At 44.0% G+C, this 8,218-nt stretch overlaps 1 non-coding gene across 1 annotated transcript; it reads right to left on the bottom strand.

The window, feature by feature from the left end:
* Window positions 1-868: 868 nt before the first annotated feature.
* On the bottom strand, window positions 869-943 carry Trnas-cga. Its single transcript has one exon. It is a non-coding gene; the product is annotated as a tRNA-Ser (tRNA).
* Between the last annotated feature and the right edge of the window lie 7,275 nt (window positions 944-8,218).

The following is an 8,218-nucleotide window of genomic DNA, read 5'->3' as shown; positions in this document are numbered from 1 at the left end:
GCTTAATGACTCATATGTTCTCCTGCAAACTAGGCACAGTAACCAAAAATTACGGATGTTCTGGACTTTGAAACGGAAATTGTTGTCCCGTTCCATCCTTCTCTCAATAAATTCCAGTGCAGGAGAACTATAGCGAGAGTGTTTTACTCTGTAGAAATAAACCAGGAGGTTCCAAGCAGGAGAGAATAGCCCAAGCGGTGCTCATTTATTTATTTATTTGTTTAGATTCGTGCTTGCCACGTTCCCCTGCATCCTTTCCCTTGTACGACCTGGGCTGTATGAATGAGAAACTATGTGAAGTAGCAGGAGGTTTTAGTCAGAGGTTGTAGCATTGCTTGAGTAAAGAGGTTCTGCGGCAGGACAGTACAAACACCTAAACGCGAACAAGTTTGGCAAAGAAAGTGTGCAAGTCAGATCAAAGAAGTCGCGAAAGCAAGAGTATTGGCTCTGTCGGGTTGGCGAACCACCCCCTCCACCACCAATTGAACGAGCAACGGTTAGGCGATGTGGTCGCAGGTCCTCTTGTTCCAGCGTAGCTGCGCTGGGCAGAGATGGAAGACGCAGCTTTCGACTTACGGGAATATGAACAAAGGTGTTAGAATGTTTCAAATCTATTCCTTACTTAAGTCCAGATGATGAAATCAGGTGTGAGTGTACCATAAGGGAGTTCATTGAGATAATTTGGTCAAATCTTAGTAAGAACTTTGCGCTTGTATCTTAACCAGGCACACACCATGGGCCTTAAGCTCACGGTCGTATTATTACTCTCTCCCTAACAGGTCTAAACTCCTTTCATGTATCCAGAATGAGATTTTCACTCTGCAGCGGAGTGTGCGCTGATATGAAACTTCCTGGCAAATTAAAACTGTGCCCTGGACCGAGACTCGAACTCGGGACCTTTGCCTTTCGCGGGCAAGTGCTCTACCGACTGAGCTACCCAAGCACGACTCACGCCCCGTCCTCACAGCTGTAAGCCATGTCTCCGCAATATCCTTTCTTTCAGGAGTGCTAGTTCTGCTAGGTTCGCAGGAGAGCTTCTGCAAAGTTTGGGAGGTAGGAGACGAGGTACTGGCTGAAGAAAAGCTGTGAGGAGGGGGTATGAGTCGTGCTTGGGTAGCTCAGTCGGTAGAGCACTTGCCCGCGAAAGGCAAAGGTCCCGAGTTCGAGTCTCGGTCCGACACACGGTTTTAATCTGCCAGGAAGTTTCCTTTAATGTATTTTAATGTGCTCTTTCTTTGACAGTAATATTTTAGGGGATTTTTTCTTTTCTTTTTATGTTTTCATTGTGTACTTGGTTTCCCGCACGTGGTCGGTTGGAGCAACCGCCACATTGGTAAATTGCAGTTCCGGTCTGAAAATGTACAGTAGGCGAGTGAATAACTACACGGTAGTGCGTGAGTGTAAGATAGGGAAGGAATAATCTCGTGTGTCGGTATTATTGTTGTGGTGTGCGTACTGTAAGGCCTTCGGTACACACACCATCAGATCATTTGACTTGTCGCTCTAGTGAAGTAGGCGAGTGTCAGCAATATGTGCCGTGGTCTTACCGTGGCGTGTTTATCTTCTGCCGTCAGACGATAGAAATGCCACTTGCACGCTTAGTGTAGCACATTGACGGTGACCAACTTTAAACAGAACTTGATTAATTTTCACACATATTAATTAAAATAATAACAATCATAAACCTTACTTAACTTGATTCTGGATGCTATTTACAACTGACAATCTGAAGTTCCTTTGGTCTTGGTACATTAATCTTATTCTCACATATCTCTGATACTTGACAAAGTGTCTATACATTTATCTTCATGGATATGTACAGGAATATGATAATATTATTAGGCGCAGACTGAAACTTGCCGGCCTCGGTGGCCGTGCGGTTCTGGCGCTGCAGTCCGGAACCGCGGTACTGCTACGCTCGCAGGTTCGAATCCTGCCTCGGGCATGGGTGTGTGTGATGTCCTTAGGTTAGTTAGGTTTAAGTAGTTCTAAGTTCTAGGGGACTTATGACCTAAGATGTTGAGTCCCATAGTGCTCAGAGCCTTTTGAACCATTTTTTGAACTGAAACTTGACCATAGACTGGTACAGACTAATGCAGACTCGTACAGACTGGTGCAGACAAATGCAGACTGACACTCGTTATAATACCTCGCGCGTTCATGTGTCACTGCGCGAGTGTGATCCGCGAGGAGAATAGTTTCTACATTAGCAGCAATCTCATTGGCTGCGTTACATATTAATACGCGGATCGGCGGAAGCAGAGTTTGGTCCGTCTTTATGGCAGCGCCGTCTCGTAGAGCGGAGACGGACGAGCGCTGCGCCTGCGCTGTTGTGCTTAGCGGGGCGTGCTCTAGTGGGAAAGTTGTGTACGCGCTGACTACGCGGAACTATGTGCACAACAATTGTATGTCCGTTCGCTACTGCAATTTGGCTACATGTGTGGAACAGTACCCAGATGATAGTAAATGTTACTTGTGCCCCCCCATAACTATTTGATTTGCTTATAATCAAGTGTGTTACAAAAGGTAGGCGGCTCAAACACTTGTATCTAGGAAAAGTTCAGATTTTAATGACAAAAATTTTCCAGCCATATGATAGTAAATGTTCACGCCCCCGCCCCCCCCCCCCCCCCCCCCAGCTCAGTATCGTGGTGTTGTTTAGGAACGGAGGATTAAACCAAAATTGGCAGTCATAGACAAGCGCACCGCTTGCTGCATCCCCCCCCCCCCCCCCCCCCTATGAAAATTGAAATATTTGGGCTGATACTCTTCCGCCCTGACCGATTTCAGTTGTAGTGTCCCTGCTGAACTTGTTCTGCGTGACCCTGTAGTGATTAAAGATATCAATTGAAAACATGGATTTAAGTATAGTTGTGCGCCTGGCCAAATTGCTCTGAAGTCCGGTCTGCGCTCTCCTCTCCCTTTCCATAATTACGTGGCTAAAGGATATCGTGTTAACTAGAGTGACTAGTCGTGATGATGTACGAGGGTTTGAACTTAAATAGTGGCAACTATCTATTCACAACCGATACAAAAGAATTACATGTTTCCACCTGTTACTGTCCTTCAAAGTGGACACCGTAGCCAGTGATGTGGAAGGCGTATTATACCATTAGTAGATCCTGTTCTGTTGATGGTGCGAATGGAGCTTTCTACTGCCTCTCGAACCTCTGGAACAGTTCCGAGCCGAATGCCACGAAGTGGTTCCTTTATCTTCAGTATCAAATCAAAGTCACAAGGACTTAATTCCGGCGAGTATGGTGGATAGTACAGTATTTCCCAGTCAAATCGGCCGAACAGAGAAGCCACTACTTGCGCTGTATGCGCCCCCGCATTGTCGTGGATTGCGCAGAAAGTGTCGCCGCTTCTTTCGCAAAGCTGGTCGCAGGTGATGCTCCAAAAACGAACAGTAATACTGTGCACTGACGGTCTGCCGTTGATGAACGTAATGAGTTAGGATAACACCATCCCAGTCGTACTCGAGAATCACCTAACTTTACGTCGCTCCATTCAAGCCATCGACAGAACAGGCCCTGCTAACGGTATACTACGCTTTCCACATCGCTGGCAACGGGTTCTACACAACGCTGGTCACTACTTTGGAGGACAGTAACAGGTACAAACATGTACCTCTTTTGTATCGGTTGTGAATATTCGCCAATATTTAAGTCCCAACCCTCGTATATTCCAACAGATACACTGCTAGTTGTTGAAATGCCATAGGTGGTAAATTAATATCAGTCTATAAACTCGACATTATTTCCTTCCTTCATCATAAAGAATGTTGTTGTTGTTGTTGTTGTGGTCTTCAGTCCTGAGACTGGTTTGATGCAGCTCTCCATGCTACTCTATCCAGTGCAAGCTTCTTCATCTCCCATCCCACATCCTTCTGCATCTGCTTAGTGTATTCATCTCTTGGGCTACCTCTACGATTTTTACCCTCCACGCTGCCCTACAATACTAAATTGCTGATCCCTTGATGCCTCAGAACATGTCCTAATAACCGATCCCTTCCTCTAGTCAAGTTGTGCCACAAACTTCTCCTCTCCCCAATCCTATTCAATACTCCCTCATTAGTTATGTGATCTACGCATCCAATCTTCAGCTGTCTTCTGTAGCACGACATTTCGAAAGCTTCTATTCTCTTCTTGTCGAAACTATTTATCGTCCATGTTTCACTTCCATACGTGGCTACACTCCATACAAATACATTCAGAAATGACTTCCTGACACTTAAATCTATACTCGATGTTAACAAATTTCTCTTCTTCAGAAACGCTTTCCTTGACATTGCCAGTCTACATTTTATATACTTTCTACTTCGACCATCATTAGTTATTTTGCTCCCCAAATAGCAAAATTCCTTTACTACTTTAAGTGTCCCATTTCCTAATCTAATTCCCTCAGCATCACCCGACTTAATTCGACAACATTCCATTATCCTCGTTTTGCTTTTGTTGATGTTCATCTTATACCCTCCTCTCAAGACACTGTCCATTCAGTTCAATTGCTCTTCCAAGTCCTTTGCTGTCTCTGACAGAATTACAATGTCATCGGCGAAACTCAAAGTTTTTATTTCTTCTCCATGGATTTTAATACCTACTCCGAATATTTCTTTTGTTTCCTTCACTGCTTGCTCAATATACAGATTGAATGACATCGGGGAGAGACTACAACCCTGTCTCACTCCCTTCCCAACCACTGCTTGCCTTTCATGTCCCTCGACTCTTATAACTGCCATCTGGTTTCAATACAAATTGTAAATAGCCTTTCGCTCCCTGTATTTTACCCCTGCCACCTTCAGAATTTGAAAGAGCGTATTCCAGTCAACATTGTCAAAAGCTTTCTCTAAGTCTACAAATGCTAGAAACGTAGGTTTGCCTTTCCTTAATCTAGCTTCTAAGATAAGTCGTAGGGTCAGTATTGCCTGACGTGTCCCAACATTTCTACGGAATACAAAGTGATCTTCCCCGAGGTCGGCTTCTACTAGTTTTTCCATTCGTCTATAAAGAATCCGCTTTAGTATTTTGCAGCCGTGACTTATTAAACTGATAGTTCGGTAATTTTCACATTTGTCAGCACCTGCTTTCTTTGGGATTGGAATTATTCAAATGGTTCAAATGGCTCGGAGCACTATGAGACTAAACATCTGTGGTCATCAGTCCCTAGAACTTAGAACTAGTTAAACCTAACTAACCTAAGGACATCACACACATCCACGCCCGAGGCAGGATTCGAACCTGCGACCGTAGCAGTCGCACGGTTCCGGACTGAGCGCCTAGAACCGCTAGACCACCGCGGCCGGCATTGGAATTATTATATTCTTCTTGAAGTCTGAGGGTATTTCACCTGTTTCATACATCTTGCCCACCAGTGCTCAGAATAGGTGAAAGTTAGTCGCTACTTGAGTGGGATGCTGGGTCGACAAATGAAAGTAAATAGAATCTTTACGCTGTATATTAGGTCCTGCATAGGTGCTTTCTGTAGTGGTTCTAAAATATTGCGTTATCCGCTGCCTTCAAATTTTTACTGGTTGGTTAAACCCACCAGCTAGAAATTATTGATACCCCAGGAGTAGCTCGCAGGGGCCGGTAACGTCGTGGACCACACCAATTCGTTAAACCAGTAGTACAAAGGATACCTTGCAGGAGCAATAGGACATGGTAATCGACTATAATCTTATTACCAGGTCGAGTTTTATCAGTACCACCGGTTGTAAGATGGCGTTCCGCCTTTACCCGAAAAGAGTTCCTTCTTCCCACTTTTAATATAACCACGATATTCCTTCAGCACTGTACCTTGTGTTATGCAGACGGCGTCAATCTTCTTTCCGTCACACTGCGTAAAACTCCGTCCCTCTCCTTCGTGTAGCGTACTGACCACTGCGTTAAAAACTCCCCTCGCAATTCACAATTGGACGGCCAACACCTGCCTCACACCGACTAAACCTGTTCCCCTATATTTCCTGTATTCTTGCTCTGTTCCCTCTTTTGACTGGTTGTGTCATAACCAACTACACATACATGTTCAAATTTGTCACTGGTGCCCAATTACGCTTCCGCCTCGGTTGCTGCTCCCTTCTGAATTTCCAATTGTAACAGTCGTGTGGAGACCACAACGTTACCTGTAATAGGTGAGTAACACTTGGCAGCTGCCGACCCACGTCCATTCTTTGTTTGCAAGTAGCTACAGGGTTTACTCGAGTTACTATGATTCCATAACAACTCTAGGCACGACCAAGAATGGGCTAAGACCGCTGTGTCAGCGTTCTATGGGCAGGTTTCCGCGAGTGTTGGGTCGGACAGCCTTCTGGCTTCCCGAGTCGTAGCACAGCATGCACCGTTCCCATTCCTTAGGCGGAGGCCGTTATCCAGGGAGATATTCCCTTTGTGACCACGGTTTCATTTTCTCCACACTCTCCGTTTAACCAAAGCACAACCAATATAGAGCTCATTTTTTCTTTAGAGTAAGGCCTCCGTAAATCAGCCACCAGAACTACTGCTTTGGGATTATCGTTTTGAAAAATAATAAGGCTGTAACTGTTCATTTGTATAATTAGCAAACTGAATAAAGTATTGGACTGTTCGCAAATGTGTTTTAGTTTTGATTGAAGCAGGAAGATGGCTCGTTACTGAAAGTTAACGTTGGAAATACGAGTATGCATGATTTAATATGCAAATGTCTCAGTACAGATAGTCACTCGTGGAGCATACAACGCACGAAGAGCAAGCGGAGTTGATCAGGTAGGGCTGCAATAAAACTTAGCCTCATATTCTCTGCGACGCCACTTCGTACTTACGGACTCACTGAGGATATTTTAAGGAGTACCGCACACGGCCAACGGCGTTAAGATACTAATGTCTATCGTTTAGATGCATATATCTCGAGAGGAGAGATAGATGCCAGCTGCAGGAAAATTTGGAGAAAAGAGAACCACCTGTACGAATATCAAGAGATCAGGTGGAAAACCAGTCCTAAGCAAAGAAGGGTTGGCAGAAAGGTGGAAGGAGTATGTAGGGCGTCTATACAAGAGAGATTCACTTAAAGATAGTATTATGGAAATGGAAGATGACGTCGATGAAGATGAGCTGGGAGATACGATAAAACGTGAAGAATTTGACAGAGACCGAAGAGACCTAAACTGAAACAAGACCCCCGCGGTAGACAACATTCCATGAGAACTACTGATTCTTGGGAGACCCGGACATGACAAAACTCTTCTGTCTTGTGAGCAAGCTGTATGAGACGCAAAACACTCATACTTCAAGAAGTCTGTGGGTTCTGACAGGTGTGAAAATTACCGAACTGTCAATTTAATAAGTCACAGTTATAAAATACTAACAAAGAATCTTTACAGAAAAGTGGAAAAAACAACTGGTTGAGGCAAATCTCGGGGAATATCAGTCTGGATTCTGGAGAAATGTAGGGACACGCGAGATAATATCTATCTTACGATTTTTCATATAAGATAGGTTAAGGAAAGGCAAACCCACGTCTATAGCATTTGTAGACCTAGGGAACGCTTTTAACAACGTTAACACGAATACTCTTCTTCAAATTCTAAAGGTGGCATCGGTTAAATACAAGGAGCGGAAGGATGTTAAAAATTTTCACAGAAACCAAATAGCAGTTATACGAGTCGAGAATCATGAAAGGGAAGCAGTGGTTAAGAAGGGAGTGAGACAGGGTTGTACCTTACTCTAGATGTTATTTAATCGGTATATTGAGCAAGCAGTAAAGGAAACAAAAGAAAAATATCGAGCAGGAATTCAAGTCGAGGGGGAAGAAATAACAACTTTGAGGTTTGCCGATGATGTTGTAATCAAGTCAGAGAGAGCGAAGGACTTGGAAGAGCAGCTGAAAGGAAAGGAGAGTGACTTGAGAATGTAAGATGAACATCAAGTAAAGCAAAACGAGGATAATGGAATGTAGTCGAATTAAATCAGGTGTTGCTGAGGGAATTAGGTTAGGAAATGAGACACTTATAGTGGTAGATCAGGTTTGCTATTTGGGAAGCAAAGTAACTGTTGATGATCGAAGTACAGAGGATATAAAATGTAGACTGGCAACGACAAGAAAAGCGTTTCTGAAGAAGAGAAATTTGTTAACGTCGAGAATAGATTTAAGTGTCAGGAAGTCTTTTCTGAAAGTATTTGTACGGAGTGCAACCATGTATGGAAATGAAACATTGACGATAAACAGTCTAAACAGGAGGAGA

The sequence above is a fragment of the Schistocerca piceifrons genome, chromosome 3 (genome assembly GCF_021461385.2).
Source record: "Schistocerca piceifrons isolate TAMUIC-IGC-003096 chromosome 3, iqSchPice1.1, whole genome shotgun sequence".
NCBI lineage: Eukaryota > Metazoa > Arthropoda > Insecta > Orthoptera > Acrididae > Schistocerca > Schistocerca piceifrons.
This window is presented reverse-complemented; position numbering and strand designations above follow the sequence as displayed.